Below are 20923 nucleotides of genomic sequence, written 5' to 3' on the forward strand. Positions count from 1 at the left end.
GATGATCTAAATGAAGCTGAGTAGGTAGATGAGATGGTGGGGTTGGAGGTGAGATGACACATGGTGAATGGAGACCAGGATCAAGGACTGAGCCAAGGATTTTCCAGACAGGACTTGACTTTTCAGCAGCATCGTTGTCCAGGGCTCCCCAAACTTCCACCTGGAATTCAGGGCTCCTGGAAGCAACCCAAGACTTCTTTAGATAGGAATCATCTGATCTCTGCCTCTCAGGTGTTGGGATGCATCAGTCAATAACTTCAAACAGCTGTACTTTGGGTAGTGGAGAAATCACCCTCTCAATCAAACTTTGTGTTATATAGCTTAAAAGTTAGAAATAAAAAGATTAAGTAACACATAGCAACAGCATTTTATTTTCACAATATAAATTTCCTTTGTTGTTCTGAACAAAAACTATGACTATTTCTTTTAATTTTATTTTTAGTTTGCTTGTGTGTGTGTGGATGTTTTGCCTGCATATATGTCTGTGCACCAGGTCAGTGACTGGTTTCCGTGGGGGTCTGAAGAGGTCATCAGACTCCCTGGAACAGGAGTCCTAGATGGTTGGGAGTCAACATGTGGTGCTAGGAATTGAACGTAGTCCTCTGCAAGAACAGCCAGTGCTCTTAACTGCTGGGTCATCTCTCCAGCTCCTGACTCTCTTTCTTTTAAACTTCCCCCACTGATTTCTGAATGTCCTTCTTGCTGTGTTCCTTCCTTGATATCTGAAGACTTCTCATCTGAAAAAAATACGTAGATGTAAGTGTATTGTTTGCTGTGCACTAGGCGGACTGGATACATGTTAGACATCATTCAGAGGTTGATTGCTTGACCTATATGAGGCCTGGCTATGAGTCCAAAACAACTTCTGGAAAAGTACTGCAACTGATCAACTCATAACCAAGGCTAAAAAGAATCTTGAAAGTTTTCACTACAAAGAAATGAAAAATATTTGAAGAGATAAATGTATTTAACTTACTGAGATATAATGCAAGACGTACATGTACTAAAAACTATATGTCACCACTTTGGTAGATATAATGTTTATGTTCTTATGTATTAGTTAAGAATTTTAAAAGCATGCAAAGAAAGATAGATTGACAAATAAAGAGACACAAAGCTTTACTTCTAGCTTTGAACGAATGGTCAACCCCACTTATTTCTTCCTGTATTGTGACACTGTTATGGCACAAATAATAAATCACTTGGGGCCCTCAGTGAGGTGCCTTAATGTTAGGGACACCTTCTCTAGAGTGAAATAGAGATCAAAGGGTTTCTTTTTGTCTTTCTTCCCTTTCTCTCTCCCTCCCTTCCACCCTCCTTCCCATTCTTTCTCTCTCCCTCCATCTCTCTTGCTTCCTTTCTCTAATATAACTGAGTTTTCAATGAAATGAAACCCTGGAAATAAAATACATCTTACACAATTAGCAAGATGGGTACAAGAACAAAGAACAGCCTCAGAGTCTTGGGCTGACAGTAGCTTTTATTGAAATGGACCAGAGAACTGTGTTCGGCACAGGATGACCTGAGCTGTGTGTATGAAAACTGCATGATACCCTCTGAAGCTAATGGAAAAGAAAATGATTAACTACATTATACTCCCTTTGGTTTGGACTTTTAGGCTATTCTATGTGGTCTGAACTTTTGAATGGGTGTTGTGAGAACATAATATTAATGTCTAGCTGCTGCCTTGCATCTGACATTCACAAATACTGACAGGTACCCTACTGGGATATTGTGAACCCCAAGAGTCAACACTTGGAAATACTACATCCTGCTTCCCATCTCCCATGTGAGTCCTTCAGGGATTTCTGAGAGCCTGGATGCAGGCTCTTGCTGGGAACCCCTGCTCCGACTCTCAAAGTGTATAAAAAGGCTTCCGCTGCCACGTGTGCTGATTCTATCCAGAGACCCCTGTATGCTAGCTGTCTCTGGTGCTGGGGCTTAAACTCTGCTCTGTGCTTGCATGTCTGTCCATCTAAAAATCTGTAGTCCCCAGAAACCCATTTCAGTGTCCTCTTAAGGCACCTGATCCATCCCAGTCCTAACAGGTGTTTCTCTGATATAGGAGACAGCCAACAACATTTATCAGCAAGGATTTGCCTGCTAGCTTTGGGCTGGGAATAAATTGCTAATTGTGCTCACTGTCATCAGCTTACCTGTTGACTTTGTAGTCAGTTTAAAGCCCCTGCTATCAGGGGTTCACTCCCCCCCACCCCCGACAGTCACGAGCTGCAAGCTGCTCTTCTGGCTCATTTGTGAGCAAGCGATGGCAGGCAGTTCTTGCAGAAAGGTTGTCATGGGAAAGTTTTAAGCTGTCTCTTGGAGAACCTGCATCCTTTCTCATTCCTACCTTTTTGTGTCTACACCAGTAGAATTTGAGAGAATGATACAAACAAACAAACAAACAAACAAACAGTAAGGAGACTGGGAGAGGCCTCAGCGGATAAGGCAAAGAGAAACAGTTCAGATTCCCAGCATTCCCCTAAATGTCTAGTGTGAATGCTGGCTGTGACTGCTCTCATATGGGAGCTGGAGCCCATCCTCAGAGCAAGCTGGCTGGCTAAGAGGAGCTGGACTGTCCAGTGCCTTCACACAAGCACATACATGCATATCCCACATATATGTAGATATATGCACATGCAGAGCATGCACATACACACACATTCACAGTACATATTATATAGACATATGCTAACAAACAAAACAGCTACACAAATAAAACCTAAGTTTTATTCACACAATCATTAATTAGGGCTTGTGTGTGTGTGTGTGTGTGTGCGCGCGCGTGCGCAGGGGGGCAGGGGGTGGGGGGAGCTGTTCATCCATCCCCAGCCTCAGGCCTTCTGTTACCATTGTGCCCTTTCCCTGCATTTTCTTGGAGACATCTAGGAGAGAAGTCACCTAATACCTTTGTATGCAGAAACCTTATATTTAGGGAAAATGTGTTTTTAGGAAATAAGGTTCTGTGAGAAGGGACACATTTTTCTGGAAGGATTGTGTCTTTATCAGAGAATGGGCTGACAAAAGGTTCCATAGCCTTTAGAACTTAATGAGTAAATTTAAATGTTGGATGCAAATGAGGCATAATATTAACTCTGGCTTCAAAGAGCAAGGCACGGACCAGATAGTTAAACAGCTGTGAGGCCTTTTTATTTTTCTGACTAGACAAGCCCAGGAGTTAGTTGCTTTTCGAACACAGGCATAATGTGATCGCTTTCTGATGACTTCTGCCAAGCTACACGGAAGCACAAAACTAATGGTGCAAAGAGAAGGAAGCTGCTCTGCATGCAGACCCAGGGCAGAGTGGCCCAGGATCTCTCTATTGAAGAACTCACCTCTCTGCACAAGGTAAGTTCCCCAGGCTGGGTCAGGTAGTGGGCTCCAGCATCAGCCTGCAGCAAGAATTCTTGATGAGGACTGTTAGGAGGGGCTGTGTCTGCTCCAGCTCTGCTCCCAACTGCCTGTAATAATCCCACTGTCAGACTGCACTTACCCTCCGGAGGTGCCAAATTCTATTAGCTGCAGACAGTAATATTTCCATACCTGTGCCTGTAATCACCACCCTCCTGCAAGCAGATTAGTAAAAGTGTACATGCAAATGCATCAGTTACAAACCTAGTGTCCCTCTTCACATGCAAATGCAATCAATAGATACCAAGATGATTTGCATAATGGAAAAAAAAAAGGAAAAGGAGTCTTTTGTAACGTGGTTTTTGGGGGCGAAACTTAAAGACCTCATGTGATCTGAGTAATCCAAGCCTGTCTGGGTGTCTGGCACAGTGTGTGTTCTAATGTGCTTCCCAGCAAGCCGTTGCTGAAAGACTCTAGGCACAAAGCCCCCCTTTGTTCAACCCATCTCTTGCTCCAGCCCCTCAACACATAGGTCTCTATTTTGCTCTGGGGTTACCCTTCTCTTGCATGTTTGAGGTCAGGAAAGTGCCATCCCTCACTTCCAACTCAGTAGTTTAATTCTGAGATTTAACCACCATTCTGTCATTGTTCAGGTGGAGGGACAGAGGCCTTGAGCCAAAGGACAAATTGGCTACATTGACGTAAGTAGTAGAGTTGAGCTAAAATTAGCCAGTTTGAGGGCGGGTATGCTAACTGCCAGACTGGCCTATCTACATCACAGGCCCCCAGAGTGCTGGGAGTCTCTCAGGAGATGCCTGAAGCCAAGTGACTCCGGGGACAAATATTGATGGCTAATTCTCTGCCAAGACCTAGAGAGTTCCAGAACCTAGAAAGGGTACAGCTCTTGCCCTAGGGAACTCTAAGATTGGTATTTTGTTGTTTATAAGAACCTTTTGCATATCAGAAATATATTTAAGGTTCCTTTTCATATGATTGCAATGGTAAAACAGTATGTTAATCAAGAAAATAGAAAATGATAGAAATACCATGAATGTACATTAAAAAAAATAGCTTGGGTGGGGGGGAGACAGAAGCAACCTAGTTGTCTATCAGCAGATAAATAGATCCTGAAAATGTGGCAGGTATACACAATAGGACTTTATTCAGCTGGAAAGAAAAATGAAGTGACAACCTTTGCAGGAACGTGTGGAGCTGGAAAGTAGTCATCAAGGTGACTCAGAGAGACAAACTGCATGCTCTCTCAGTGTGAATTCCAGCCTGCAATGTTGATGTGTATGTATGCATGCATGCATGGGTGAGTGTCGCCTATGAAACTAGACCATGAGAGAGGAAAGAGAGGGTCTGAGGAGCAGGTAATGGGACACATGAGAAATGACATGAGAGTGGAAAGTATGGGGCCGGGGTGGAAGGTTACAAAGAGGGGTCACAGGATACAAGAGGAGATGGGGGATGAGAAAAAAAAACAAAAAAACAAAAGAACAGATTTTGTTTGAAAATGCCATAATGAAACCTAATTATTATGTATGGTAATTTTAAAAAATGGCATCTTAGAAACACAGACTAAAATAACCATTACTGGAAAGTGGATGAGGGGAGTGAATCAGATTGGCCAATGAGTGCAAAGCTACAAGCAGATATGAGAAATAATTTTGAGTGCTCTGTTGCACAGCTGGGGCACTGTCCTCAACAATTGTATGCACCTCAGAATAGAAAGTGTGCTTTGAATGCTGTCATCATAAAGAAGTGTTAAATAGATAATGAGATGGCTATATTAATTGCCTTGATTGATCATTGTATAATGAATGTATCCATGTATCCAAATGTGTTGTACCTTGTATGTTCAATTACACACACAAAAAAGGAGAATGAATTAGAAAGACAAAAAGAGCTTTTAGATATGATACAGTGTTTTTTGAGCCCACAAGCCATGCCTAGACAGCCTGCCATTTGTGGAGGTCACAATGACTCTACTAGGACAGGGAGATCTTTTGTGTTGGAGGAAAATGTTGAAATAGAGCCTCTAGTATGGTTTGTTTTGGAGGCTGAGACAAGTGGCAACCAGCTGGTTAGAAATCCTTTAAAATAATACATTTCAGAGGTTTTTATCTGAGAACTGAGACTAATGAATGGGGTGGTACTTCAGATATGAAGGTGCCCAAGGGGTTCTTTTCAGTTTGAGGACAATGGAATTTTGTAGGCTGGAGAAAGAAGTAAGAGAAAGAAATGGTACATGACTGGCTAGAAGCAGGCAACTGCTTTATTTGGGTATGATCTTACAGCAGACTCCAAATTATGTAACTACTTAATGGGTGGGTATCTGATGGTGGATGTCCTTATGCATGCTGTGAATATATGTGTCCCTTATTGGTTGATGAATAAATGCTGATTGGCCAGTAGCTAGACAGGAAGTATAGGTGGGGCTAGCAGACTAGGAGGATGCTGGGAAGAGGAATGCAGAGAGGAGACACCATGTAGCCACCAAAGGAGTAACATGCTGGAGCATTATGGGAAGCCACAGCTTCCTGGTAATACTTAGTTTAATAGAAATGGGTTAATAATTAAGAGAGAGCTAACCAATAAGAAGCCTGAGTCATCAGCCAAACAGTTGATGATTAATATAAGCCTGTGTGTTTATTTAGGATTGAAGGGCAGTGGGACTAGATGGAACAGAAACTTCCATCAATAGATATCCCCAGCACTCACAGGGTCTAAGCAGGAGGAATATGAGTTCAAGGCCTGACTGGTCTACATAGGGAGTTCCAGGTCCATTTGAGCTACATGGTGAACCTTGCCTTAAACACACACATACACACACACATACACACACACACACACACACACACACACACACACACACACACACACACGCACACACACGAGTCTTTCTTTAACACTCACAAACTCACAGACAGAAAACCCAGGTTGACTGCTTGGTTGGTGTGGTTGGCCAAGACTCAGTGAAAAATGAGTTACTTACAAAGTAACTGCGGAGGGAGAAGAGGGTGAGGCGGCAGGGGCATCAAAATTAACACTTGAAAGAAGTGGGAGAAAGGACAACCCTCAGTCTCCAAACTGGGGATAAGGAAGGTATTATATGATTGGCCCCAAAGGGTCACTATACCCAGGAACTCAGGCATTTGAGCTTTGGACCTTTCCCAGCTCTCTTGTCCAGTTTCAGCTCATTATATTCTCTTTCTTAACAGCCCCCTGCAACACACTGTGTGTGTCTCTGGCCAATTCTTTGTTCTGTGGCACAAAATCCTGGAAATATCAGCAGGTGACATCTGGACACTGATTCATGCCTGTGACAGGACTACCTCCAAGGTAAGTTTTGCTTTACTTGTGAGAAAGTTCTGGTTACACAAGAAATGCTCATCTCTACTTGCTTTGTTTTGACACCGTCAAGATGTCTTCCTTTCTGGCCATACTGAAATAAACATCTTGAAAGTAAGACAGAAGGGGTATGGAGATGGGAAAAGGGACTTACAAGCTATTATTTCTCAGGAGGATGCAGATGTTGGCTCAGGGTGAAAAGCCAGTGTCAAATAATAACAAAGATAAGGTGCCATTTATGACGTGGCTACCAAAGCAGCAGGGACCATGCAGATGAGGTACAAGTTTAACAAGTCTTTCCCTCCTAAGGTCTGGGGTCTCTTTTTCATTGCTCTCACTGAATCATGTTTTAAAGAGCAGATCCCAGCAGCTGAGGTGCTTAAATGGGAATATATCTGTCTTCACTGACATTTCTCGAAAAGCAACTGAATTCCATCTGCACAGTAAAGTCCCCCAAGTCCCCTCCTACACTGAGCCCCCTAGACTTCACAGCAGCCTACTTGCCAACCTCTCACTCAGCAACTATTCCAGAATGTTCCCTGGGGATTCCCAGAAGTTGTTTTTTTTTTTTTTTTTTTTTTCAAGACAGGGTTTCTCTATGGCTTTGGAACCTGTCCTAGAACTCTCTTTGTAGACCAGTCTGGCCTTGAACTCACAGAGATCCACCTGTCTCTGCCTATGGAGTGCTGGAATTAAAGGCATGCACCACTATGCCCACTCCCAGCAGTATTTTTCTTGATGTTTCCCCATCCCCCACTTGGCTCTCACTCCCTTCCTTGTCACCAGAACAGACAGAACCCTCTTGCACCAGGCTTCCTTTCCTCTACCATTTGTTCCCCAGGAGCTTCTCCAGGGCAGCCTTAGTCTGAACCCATGGAAGGCTGGGGCTCGCTCTCTTCCCTTGCCTTCTTCCTAAGTCACACCTTGAAAACACATAGAAGGAGACTGGAGGCAAAGATCATGAAGGATATGGGTGAGGAAAAGCCAGACAAACTTCTTGGGATGGTTTGGGGTATAGATAGGGAGACAGGGAAAGATGGATGGAAACTTGGCATGCAAGGAGAAGAGAGGAAAGAGGACAGGAGTGGGAGGAGGCAGGGAGGGGGATGAGAGGAGGCAGAGACAGAGACAGAGGCAGAGACAGAGACAGAGGCAGAGACAGAGACAGAGACAGAGGAGAAAGGATGAACTGAGGAAAGTCCCAGGGCATTTTTAGATCCAGATGTCAGAACTGCCTTTAGCATTTTCTGCCATTGGAAGCAAGCCATGCCAGGGCAAGGCATGTGTGGTTTCAAAGGGTGGGAAGATTGTACCTCCTGCAGAGATTTGCAGTCACACCATAAAAGATGGAGAACTAGCCCTGTTTTGATAATCTCACACAGTGAAAAGATCAGCACCTCCACCTTGACTAAACTTCCATCAGGATCTTCTGAGGCCTGCCAGCCTCTCTTTAAGCAGATCTCACCCTTGGCCTGTCTTTGGGTTGCTGTGGCCACCTTTAGTAAAGGCAGTTTCTTGAGAACTCTTTCCACCTTGATACCCTTGGTATCTAAGCAAGATCCTTCTGGAGCCCACTGTTGCTTCTTACCGAACCACATTTCTTTTAGTCATGCTACATGTTCTTTCATGCTGCCTGTTGGTTGTAAGCTGTCCTATTTGGAGTTGACTTAGCCTCTCATCACAACCTTTACATGTATGCTTGCCTTGCGTTCATGCGTGACTGCCTGTGGTATGTATATGGCTGTTCATGTGTGTATACCCATGTGTGGAGGCCAGAGGAGGACATTGGTTGCTCTTTGTCTTATTTCCTTTAAGACAGTGTTTCTCACTGGATCTACAACATTTTTTGACTAAATGGGTGGCCTCCAATCCCCAGTAAATACCTGCTCCCCAACACACACACAGTACTGGTGATCCACGTATGCATAGCCACATCTGAGCTTTTACCTGGGAGCTGACGACCTAGATGAGGTGCTCTTGCTTGTACAAAGGGCATTCTTACCCACCAAGTCATCTTGCCAACACAAGCAGTACTCTTAGGTAAAATCTCCCTTGCTGACCATAGAGGTAAAATGTCTTCCTTCTTACCCATCAATTAGCTGGCTCCCTACACTGTGCCTCTGACTCCTGAGCTCTCTCTAGCTATAGGACTAAAGCTTTGGAGGTTGAAGTTGCCATTCTGTTCTGAGATTTGCTGGATGGAGTATCCCAGTGATTTTTGTTTTAATCCCCAAGGTTTGTGATTGCAAATGAAAAGTTGGACCTTTTCTTCTCATAGATGAGAACAATAATACCTTCTTCCTCATGGGGGTGTGAAACTTACATATCTGTAAAATGCTTCTGGTTCATGGGTGCTCAGCCAGTTGGCTTTCTTTCCTTATAGAACAATCTCACTGATTATAATTAGCAAGACATAGGCCAGTTAGAATGCACAACAAAAACAAAAAAGCAAACAAAAAAACCCCAACTCTTGTTTTTCCCCACTTGCCCCAAAGTAGTTGTATTTTTTCACACACAGAGTAACCATAGTATATATTTCCTGTGAGGAGAAGGTTCTAGAAGGCCTACAAGCACAAATCACATCTCAACAATTGGTGACAAATAAAAATTGTAATAGTTCTTCCTCTCTTCAATGCTACGTGTACCTTATTGTCTATTGTACCCGCACATAGTAGGCTTGTATTTCATCATGTTAGTCATGTGGAAATATCTGTGGAATCTCTTGTGCTTATGAGTAATTAATTCTGAGGCATAATGACACTGGGTGATGTTCACTGGGAGTATCTTTTATGCCGTGCTCTTGGCATGTATCATCTTATTTAGTGCTTAACTCAGTTGTAGGAGAACGGGTTATCCGTTTATTATAGACTCAGAAACTTGGCCTGGGAATGCTCAGCTGATCTCTCAGGGTGCTGCATGTTTTTGACTCCAGTCACATATTCTAGAAGATTCTAGACCTTTCAGCTGGCCTCCTGTTTGAAGATTGCTAATACAGGATCTCCACATGCATTTGACTGTGTTCATGGCTGGAGATGGTGATAGACTGTAGCCTGGATGTGGATTTCACCATTGGGGTAGTTTTTCCACTGTTCTTCCTGTCTTAGCAATACAATTAAAAGACCTGTCATTGTAAGTTCCCGACTATGGACTGTGTCCCCTTCCCTATTCTCACCCATTCTGCCTCGTCCTGGGTCTGACTCAGCTTTCTCCTTGGGGGCTGTTAATGCCTCTTAGCTGGGTAGACTTCTGATAAACCGAGCCTGACATTTTGAAAGCCTGAGGTTGGTAATTGTTTTTAGGCTGTGCAGAGGAGCATCTCCCTTCAGCTTGATTACTTCTGCTTACGTCCTTGGCTCCTCTAAGATCCCTGGGCCTGAGAGACATTTGCAGTGTAAGTCACCATGGGGGAAGTAAAATCCTTGGAAACCAGATTCTACAGACAACATGTTTCTCTGAATGTGCTGCTTTCCAGGAGGAAGGGTCATTGCAGAGTCTTGAAAAAAGGCTCAGGGACTCTGTAGGAAGAGGTCATGTGGACAGGTGTCTGGAAATTTCCAGATCTCTTGAAACTGTGTGGAAATTTTCTGACAATCTTTTTATGGGGAGATTTTTAATTGTTTTTTTTTTTTTTTTTTTTTTCAAGACAGGGTTTTTCTGTGTAGCATTGGAGCCTGTTCTGGAACTTGCTCTGTGGACTGGGCTGGCCTCTGCCTCCCAAGTGTTGGGATTAAAGAAGTCATCACCACTGCCTGGGTATTGAGGGTTCTTAATAGAGTTAAAGCCCCCCCAAAGAGCGCTAGAATTTCTCATTGAAAACTGAGTGATTAGGGTTTGGAGAGATGGCTGAGAGAGCACCAGTGTGGTACTCTTCTGGAGAACCTGGGTTTGATTCCCAGCACCCATACAGGCTAACAGCGGTCTACAACTCCATTCCAGGAGATTCCACGCCCTCTTCTGACCTTCTCAGGTATTGCACACATAAAGTGCACATGAATTCAGGAAAAAAGTCCATATTCATAAAATATAAAAATAAAATAAAAATCAGTGATTAAGGAATTAGGAATAATTAGAAGTAGCAGAACTGTTGATTCTGGGGAGAATAAAAGATGAAATATATCCTTAGTAACTTTTGTTTTTGTAGTGAACCTGTAAATAATACTATTTCTTGAGACTTACTGTGCTCTATAGGCACTGTCTCATTCAACCCATATAAATGGCTCACTGGGTTAGGAACTAAGATTTTCATTCTACAGATGAGAAAATGGGGACCCAGAAAGGTTAAGTGACTTAAGGTTACATAGCTAATATTGGTGGTGTCAAGACACCACCTGGAGAGTTGGCTCAACAGTTAAGAGCATTCTTTGCCCTTGCAGAGGACCCAGGCTCAGTTCCCAGCACTCTTAACTCACAACTGTCTAGAACTCTAGTTCCAGGGAATCTAACATTGTGTTTTTGGCTTTTGTGGCACCAGGAATAAAAACAAAACAAAACCCAAAACAACAACAACAACAAAAAACCCGACAACAAACAAAACAAACCTTCCTCTACAGCTGAATGAGAGATGGTAATAAAAGGATGCCAAGGACTTCAGTCTGAGAGATGTAATGAGTTTTGCTTTATGGTACATAGCAGGTTCCCCCTTAGTGCTGCCATGTGAATAACTTCATGCTGGCCTCCCTGACCTCCTGTGATGTATAGAGTGTAGAGTGAGGCAGACTCTCCTGTAGTCTGCCATGAGGATGAGCAGCTTCATCAGGCTACTCCACCCACATTCAGATTTCTGGGCCTCCAGGCTTCTGGACTCTGAGCTTCAAGATGCTCAGGCTGAAGATACAGGAGCTCAGCTAAGATTGGCTGAAGGCAGAATCCTAGACCAAAGGCCTCTGAGAATCCCTTCTGGCTCAAGCTTTTCATGACATAAAAACTGTCAGCAGTTGTTGGAGACTTCAGTGATTGTTGATATGTTGTTTTGGGCTTTCCTCCCGAACTGTCTTTCTTTATAAAAGAAGAAAGAGAATGTTTTTGTTACCATGTGTGGCCACCAGGAACAGTTGAAAACACAAGTCAATCCCCAGAGCCACAGAAACTCGCCAGGCAGATTCACCACTGGCCTGGGAGATACTCAGGAGTAAGCCTCTGACCTGCTGATTTATGGGAAGGCTACATTGCAGGGTGTGGAGATGCATGTGTCAGGGCAAGGCCAAGGAGACAGATGAAGCAACTAAAGTTCTAATCCTAGAGGTTTCCACTCTCAGAATGGTGGGGGGCAGGGTCTCCCCGAGGAAAAGTCTTTGTGAGTTATTTGTCCCATTGCAGTGACAAAATACTTGATAAGAAGTGGACTTCAAGAAGAGAGGAAGGAAGAGGGGGAAGATAAGCTATCCTGCCTCCATCTTAGGCTTGAAAGCCATCTTATAATAAAGACAAACTAGGTTCATTCCTGTTTGTGAAGGATTGGGCTATGACTACCTATAACCTTAACTAAATATGGTTCTGTACTACCTATTCCAGGAAATGGCAACCATACCTTTGTTTCAAAAGGTTGTTATGTCTACCTGTTTATAACCATCTTGTAACCATGTCTTTGCTTCAGGAGTTGTTATAACCATCTCCTTATACTTACATTCTACTTCTGCAACCCTACCTATTTGCCTGCCAAATGCCCCATTTGGAAACCCCCTTCTCATGGGCTATAAAAACCCTTAGCTTCCCCATGTCCAATGCTGATCTCTTGAAACAGCTGGTGCACACAAATAAAAATACTTGCTTTCATTAATTTGGCCATGGGTTAGTGGTCTTTCTGCTCAAATCTGTGGGATTAACAGGAGGAGAGAGGAAGGGAGAAAGGAAGAGAAGAAAGAAGAAATGGAAGAGGAGATCAGCACTGGACATGGGGAAGCTAAGGGTGGGATTTATTTTAGCCCACAGTTCAAGGGTGCAGCCCATCATGGTAGGAAAACCATGACAGCAGGAGCTGGAGAGTTCTAGTCACATTGTGTCAGGAGCCAGGAAACAGAGAGTGGTGAATGCTAGGGCCCAGTTTGCTTCCTGGTTTCCATTCAGACAAGGATCCTAGTGCGTGATATGGTTTAGCCCACAGTTAAGGCGGGTCTTCCCATTTTAATTAGTATAATCTGGCTACTGTCCACAGGCATCCCAGAGACTTGCTCTTAGGTGATGCTAGATCTTGTAAGTTGACAGTCAACACAGGATCTTCTCTTTGCACCCCAACCAGGGCTTTTGTGTGGGCATGGGCCTGAGCAGTGGGCTGGACCTTCTCATGAGATAGTGAAGATCTGGGTCTCCATTTCTAGCACACAGCAGTCACCATACAGAGTGATTATTCCAGTATTCTTTTCCATCTAAAAGGAGCAGTTGGAGGCTCCAGGTGTGTGTGGAGTGGATTCCTCGATGCTCTGATGCGTGTGAATGTTCTCCAGTGATGGGCTATTCCTAGGGTTCCTCATAGTTTAATATTTTACTCCCAATGGAGCATTGGTTGAGGATAGGAATTATAATTAACACTCATGTCAGTATTCAAGAGGGCAACATCAGTGTTTGCCTCATCACCACCTTGATCAAATCAGCGCGAAGCATGTCGCTACTGTGAATTCTGCTTTGACATATCCAAGTGTCTCTAGTACTTCAAAAATGAGTATTTTTTTTCTAAAAAAGCACATTTCACTTTGGGATTTTCATTTGTTGGAAATAAATATTATTCATGAAGGTTTTGTTTGCACAGATGTTTGAAAGTGGCAACCTGAAACCTAACTTGTTTAGAAATAAAATATGAAAAATTAAAAAAAAAGTGATTTAATTTTGAAAGTGCAAGAGGCAGTAATTTCAAGCACCAGGTCATCAAAGCAGGTTTTGATGCTGTTATATCTTGTTAAAATTTAATCTGCATTTTAATACGTGTTCTGGCTCTGAACTAAACATGTTAGGCGGAGACGGCCTTTTAAAATTCCTGAGGGGGTTTCTGAGTCATTTCACTGTGAAATGGCTGGGAAGCACTGATGAGAGACAGAGTCCAAACTCTGGAGCCAGAGAGCAATGGAGGCTGGAGAATCTTGCTGGACGTCACCATAGGCAAGCATTTCAACTGCTTCAGCCCTCGTTCAATCTTCCTCAGCAAAATTGCTCTAACTGGGACCTTAAAATACCCTTCTGAGGTCTGTGTGCTAAAGGCTTGGTCCCCAGCCTGTGGCGCTACAGAGCAGTGGTGAGACTTCAGAGGTGCAGAGCCCTGGGACAAAGATAGGCCACTGGGGGTGTGCTTCTGAAAGGGATACTGGGACACCTCCCTCTTCCTGTCTTTTGCTTCACTTCTTGCTGTATTGTGAACAGATTTAATTTGGTACACACTCCAACCTCAATGTACTGTGCTATCACAGGCCCAAAGCAACAGACCAAACAACCATGAGTAGAATTCTTGCAAAGCATGGGACAAATAAACCTTTCCTTTTTCAAGTTGATTCATCCCTGGTATCCATAATAAGGGTGGAAAGCTATGCAACACAAGCCTGTGAAGAATAATCAGTGAACTTGTGTGTGTATGTGTACTTATATATAGTGGCTGTGCTTTGATCACTTATTGATAGCTGTCTGGATGTTTCAAATGGTCTCCTACCACATTATCTTGTTTTCATTGTATTCATTGTATTCATAGCATCAAAGCTGTCTGATGTAATGACATTCATTTTCCCCCTTTGTTTTACTCCTGGCTGAACATAAATGAAAAATACCATCTGGGCAATCTCACAACCTCTTTATTGTCTTCATTGTTGCCTCTCTTGTGTTTAGAACAGCTTCAATATAATTCATGTTCAGTAATATTTACTGAACGGATGTTGGAGGCCTTTCTCTTTTTCCTTTTCTCATAACTGGCAATGACAAGTCAGTTTTTCTTTCCATGTCACTGTAGCATGTTGGCCTAGATCAACAGCAAACTACACATATCTTGTGAACCGAGTCTGGCCCACCATCTATTGTTATGAATAAAGCTTTATTGGGACACACACTCAATTGTTTACACACTATCTGCAGCTGCTCTTGCGCTGTCATGGCAGAGGTGAGAGGTTCCAAAGATGTAGCTTGAAAGTTTATAATATTTACTCTCTAGTTCTTAACGGTAAAGGCTTGATTGAACTCTGTGATCTTTATGCATAGGGTATTTTTAGCATTCTGTGAAATATTTACACAATGTTCATGGCCCAGTGTGATAATAAATGGTTGATTGATTTTCTGGATCTCCTTTGGATGGGGCCATGACTTGACTTTTCAGATGATAAATTCATCCTTAATGGTTCATTCCTTTCCTCCCTGCTTTCCAGCTTTCTTTCCTAATGCATGGAGGCTCTACTAGCATAACTGCTGTCACTTTGAAGCATGCCTTAGCTTTCTATTGCCATCAGCAGCCTCCCTTCTAGCTTGGAGCCGATCTTGGCTTTAGGACTAATAAAGGATTCTAAGTGGTATTGCCCCAGTTTCAATGTCGCAAAACATCAGCTGAGAACTGGAGGTGGGGGAGAAGGGCGGTGAGTTCCTTATTTCTCCAAGGAGCCTCTTCCTTTTTAAGCTCCCCACCCACACAGTTCCACAAAGGACTGTTTCAGAAGAGAGGCACGGGGTGGAATGGAAAGAACGCAGGAGTTGGCTTCAGAGAAATTTTGGTTCCTGCTCTATATCTGTCACTTACTAGTTACATGACTTTGAGCCCATAGGCCCTCCCTGAATCTCAGTTATGTTGTAAAGTGGACAGAGACTAGGTGCTGCCTCTTAGGGGAGAATGAATTTCATCATTTAATATACACTTTTGAACAAGGGCAATATATATGCCAGGTATTAGTCTAGGCTTGGGAGACAGTAGGCAACTCAGGTTCCAGCGAAAGAAAGTAGACATACAGGCAAACACATGTTTAAAACTAAATGAAAGAGGGTTGGGGAGAGGGTGGGGGAAGAGGAAATGAATGAGGACTATTTAGTTTAATTATAGTCAAGGGTTCCTTTTGAAAGAAGTGGCATTTGAGTAGTGACCAGATAGAGTGAAGGATAGATGCCCAGGAATATCTGGGGGAATGGTATTCTGTGTCAAAGAGGCCGGGTATCCCAAGGCTTGAGGCAGGAGCATGCCTTTAGTATGAGCTGAAGGAAGGAGTGTGGTTGGACACTAGTTTGAGGAGAAACCATGGCTGGGGCCATGATGAAAGTTTGGGGTTCTGTTCTAAAGAAAAAGGAAAGCCAGTGGGTATGAGCAGGGATGTAACATGATCTGACTTAATTTTAAGAATAATTCTATGAACTACATTTAAAACACCCATTATGATTCTTGCCCATAGCAATAACTCATATACTTCCTAGGACACAAGACCTAGTTAAAAAAGAATCACCTGTAGCTGAAACAAGACATTTCTGGGGTAGCTGGGACAAAGCTCGTGACAGGAGTGACAGGAGCCCAGGCTCCATGTGGTACCCATTCAGATAGGCTGTCCCTGTTCCCCACAGGTCAGTCACAGCTGGAGTGTGGGCTGAGCCAATGCTGTCTCCCCAGCTGTGAGATGGTCCAGTCTTCAGCCTTCAGTAACATTTAGAGGCTCTCAGGTTGGGCTGCACTGCATCTGGCAGGGTTTAAATTGGATCATGGATGTAGGAAATGATTGCAAGTGCTTTAGGAAGACAAAGACCACTAAGCCTCTCAGATCTGCTCTTTGGAAAGCATTCTGCCTGGGCTGCTTAGTGTACCTGTTGGGGCACAGGGGAGATAGTGGCACTTTGATAGAGATGGAGGGGAGTTTTTGAATGGAGGACCAAGGGAATGGTAGATCAGATTAAAGTGGCTATATGGAAAACAAACACATTAACAAATGAACACAATAGACAATCCAGATATAATCATATATCAGTACAGCTACCAAAGTTTTGAAAATGAACACAATTCAGGATTTAATAATCAGTGTTCTACCGTCATGCCCTCCTAGCACAAAAGAGAGAAATAGCCAGAGAGGACACTGTTGGATAAAGGGAAAGAGAAATGAATGTCAAAGTAGATTCCTTTAACTACCAACAAAGTAGATCCCTTAATTTTCCAACAGCCCCTCCTCCCTTAGTATGGCTCCTGAGACATGGCATCTGAGTAGACATTTTAGTCTAGGTAGGATGTGGTTGGCACAAAGGCATATGTGCCCTGCTCAGGAGGGAAGACAAGCCCTGGAATCATCTGTATCTAGCTTTTGATAACTCACATGCTTGCTTCCCCAAGGGTCAGAGCTGAATCACCAATTGGAGACAAATTGAGGATGCAGCCACACCCAATTTTTGATGAAAGTGTCTGCAACATGCATTGGAGAAAAGAAAGCTTTGTTGACAAATGGTACTGGGGATATTAGATTTCCACATGTACAAAAAATGAAATTAGATACATATCTCTGACCTGCTCAAAAGCCAATTCAAAATTGGTCAAATACCTTACTGTAAGGCCAGAAACTGCTAAAGGAAAATACTGGGGGACACAGGCAAGGGCTTTCTGAAAAGGACTCCAATACAGGAAACCACTAGTTAGCAATGCAGGATTGTGTGAAAGGAAGAAAATGAACAGTAAAGGGAATAAGTCAGCAGAATGAGGGCACAGCTGATAGAATTGGAGGAAAGTCTTTGCCAGCTACACATCTGACATGGCATTAGTATCTAGAATACATAAAAATACCCCAAAAATTAAATACCAAAAAACCTTCTAATCAATAAATGGACAATGACATGTAAAATAAAATAAAATAAAATAAAAAAAAACAGTTCTCAAAAAAAAAAAAAAAACAAATGAACAATAAATGCTTGATGTTAAACATTCTTAGCCACCACAGAAACACAAATTAAAAACTACATTGAGATTCCACTTACTCTAGTCAGAATAGCTATCATCAAGGAAACAACCCACAACAAATGCTGGTGAGGATGTGGGGAAAGGAGAAGCCCGTATGTACTGTTGATGGGAATGAAAGCTGGTGCAGTGCCTAAGCAAACAAGTCTGGAGGGTTCTGAAAAACTTAAGCCTGGAAACTCCCACATGATCCAACTATACCACTCCTGTATCTATACCCAAAGAAGTCTAAATAAGCATACCACAAAGATATACAGACATCCACATTTATTGCTGAAGCACTTAGGATAGTCAAGAGGTGGAGCCAGCCTATATACCCATCAACTGATTAATAAAGGCAACATGATACATTACACAGCAGAGTCTTATTCTGCCATACAAAGAATGGAATCATATCTGAAGGAAAATGGATGGAACCAGAGGTCACATTAAGTGAAACAAGCCAGCCACAGAGAGGCAAACTGTCTTCATTAGGGTTAGTATTGTGATGGAACGCCATGACTAAAAGCTACTTGGGGAGGAAAGAATTTATTTGGTTTACATATCCTGAATTACAGTCCATTGAGTGAAACCAAGGCAAGAAGTAAACTCAGGAGGAACCTGAAGACAGTAGCTGACACAGAGGCCTGGAGGAGAGCTGCTTACTGGCTTGCTTAGCCTACTTTCTTATAGAACCTAGGATGGTCAGCTCAGGGATATCCCCACCACAATAGGCTGGGAATTCCTCCATCAATCACTAAGAAAAGGTCTTACAAGTTTTCCTGCCTTCAGCCTGATCTTATAGAGGATTTACTCAATTGGATTAGGGTTCCCTTCTTTCATATGACTCTAGCTTTTATCAAGTTGACATAAAACTAGCTAGCACACAGATATTGCCTGTTTTATCTCCCATGTAGAACATAGGTATGTAGCAGAAATGGAGCAAGGAAGATGTCTGAATGGAAGGGAGAGAGTGAGAAGGTTGACAAAATATCATCTCTAATATGAGTTATAGTGTGTGTGTGTGTGTGTGTGTGTGTGTGTGTGTGTGTGTGTATGACATCAAAGCAGAAGAACTCTATAAAGGGAAAAAGGTAACAAGTGAGGAGGGGAGGAAAGAGTGGAGAGATTAGCAAGGAGAAAATATGAGTAAGGTATGATGATATCTAGGAAAGAAAAGGTCACAAAGAAACCTGTTATTTTGTATAATAAATAAGAAAATTAATTAGGAAATATAACTGGCCAGTTTGCTGTCTCTGCCTCTGTGATCCTTGGTGACCATAGCAGAAACGGAAGGTCATTTCTAGTAGGTGAATAACTCTCTGCTCTGGTCTCCCTGGATGGAGGGCTATAAACTGTAAGGTGGAACAAACCATTTCCTTCTCATGGTGTTTTCAGTCATGGTGTTTAGTACAGCAGCAGAAAGCAAACTAGAACACAGGGATGTTTATGTGAGGGCCAGATCAGTGGGCTCCATTCAGAAACCAGTGTTCCTAGGAGACTGAGTTAGATGGTCCTACACCAACATGAAAGAATGACACAACAGATGATTCTTTTCTTGAGGGCCCACAGTCCCACAATGCAAAATGAAGGCACTTTTCAGAGAACAGGATCAGGAAAAGAAATAAAGTAAGATGGAGTTGCAGATGGCAACAGCCTTCTACCCAGTTGTGACTTCCTGTTCCATCATCTGAGGAAATGCCAGATGGTTTTCTGAAGCCTCTCAAGCACTATTTTGTTCTCATTAGCAGTGGATTAAGCTTCCAGCTCCTCCCACTTCTCACCATTATTTGCTACTCTCTACCTCTTTCTTAGGTTATCAGAGCAGGCATGAAGAAGTATCTCATCATGGTTTTCATTTCCCTGGTGCCCCTAGTCACTAGGGAGTTGTGCTTCATCATTAGATATGCACAAGCACTTGGCACACTGGGCCGGAATTGGTGCTATACAAGTGATGGGAAAAATACTAAGCATTAGAAGGGGTCACACCAGAGTCCCCTTCTGCTAGAGGGAGTGGTAAATATGGTCAGATTGACTGGGTCATCAGTGGGTTTGCGAAATGAAGGGGCTTTCCCCACCAGTGTGGAATAAGATTTCATCTGAACAGTGGGAGCTTTGATGCCACAAGGCCATGAGTTCAAACCCCCTGCTAAGGTCCTACCTCTTGCTCTCAGTAAGGCAAACAGTGAAACAGTGAAATCTGAAAAGATAGAAAAAAGGTGGAAGGAATAAGGGCAGTATTTGATCAGCTTAGCTCAGGGTTTTCTCCATGGAAGGCAATGATGGAGGCAGGTTTACATTTTACAGAGAGCCAGCAGGGCAGTAGAGGGCAGAGTACAGGAGTTTGATTGTGTGTGTGTGTGTGTGTGTGTGTGTGTGTGTGTGTGTGTGTGTGTGTGTGTGTGTGTGTAGTCTGGCTAGTAGCAATGAGAGGAGGAGAAGGGTGGGTCAAGGTCACCTGATATGGTCATGAGGAATTAATCAGGCAGGTTGGAGGGGTCACAGCACAACTGAGGCTGTAATAGTTTTATTGAGATCAATCAGAATTTTTATACCTTTATCAGAAGCAGAATATAATGGTAATTGCCAGGATCAATAGAGTTATAGTTGCCAGGATACAATGGAGTTTGCAGTGGAGTTTGTCATACAGAGAACACAGATTAAAATCCAAGACTAATTGTCCTGTCAAGTTTCCATGCTTCCTTGGGAACATACTAAAAGGGCACACACTTCACTGCCTGAGGAGCTGTATCAATCTCTCAAGAACTGGAAGGTACATTGTGCCCAGAAGCCATGAATTCTAACCTGAAAAGCTATGACATATGCCTCTCAAGGCAGGTAGGCTAAGCCAACTTCATGATTCCCTGCAGAAGGGATGATAGGAAATCAGACACTTCAAGTAAATGGCACTTAATATTTCTAACTCATGTGCATGCTCATTCTTCATGGACAGATACCTAGGGCTGAAACTCCTGGGTCATTGGGGCTAACCCCATGTGTAATCATTGAGGGGACCACCAAGCTGACTTCCAAAGTAGCCAAAGTTCTACTTTATAATCCCATCAGCAGTGCATGGGGGGGGGGCACGATATCATGGCCCTCTTGCAAATCTCATAAAACCTAAGGAGCTTTATCCAGAAATAACTGCACAGTTTAGCATGCAATTTTTAAGGGTGCAAACAGCACTACTTAGAGCCTGTGAGTGTCCTACCTCAGCATAGGCATTGCCTGCTAGTGACCACCAGCAAACCACTTCCCTCTCCAAGCTTCTCTCTATAAAATAAGGGCAGTATACCAGGTATCCACAGTTGCCTTTCTGTTCCAAGAGCCTTTACCATTGCACCTAGCACTGGGGTATGCATGTCT

This window comes from Phodopus roborovskii, unplaced genomic scaffold (assembly GCF_943737965.1).
Source record: "Phodopus roborovskii unplaced genomic scaffold, PHOROB, whole genome shotgun sequence".
Taxonomy (NCBI): domain Eukaryota; kingdom Metazoa; phylum Chordata; class Mammalia; order Rodentia; family Cricetidae; genus Phodopus; species Phodopus roborovskii.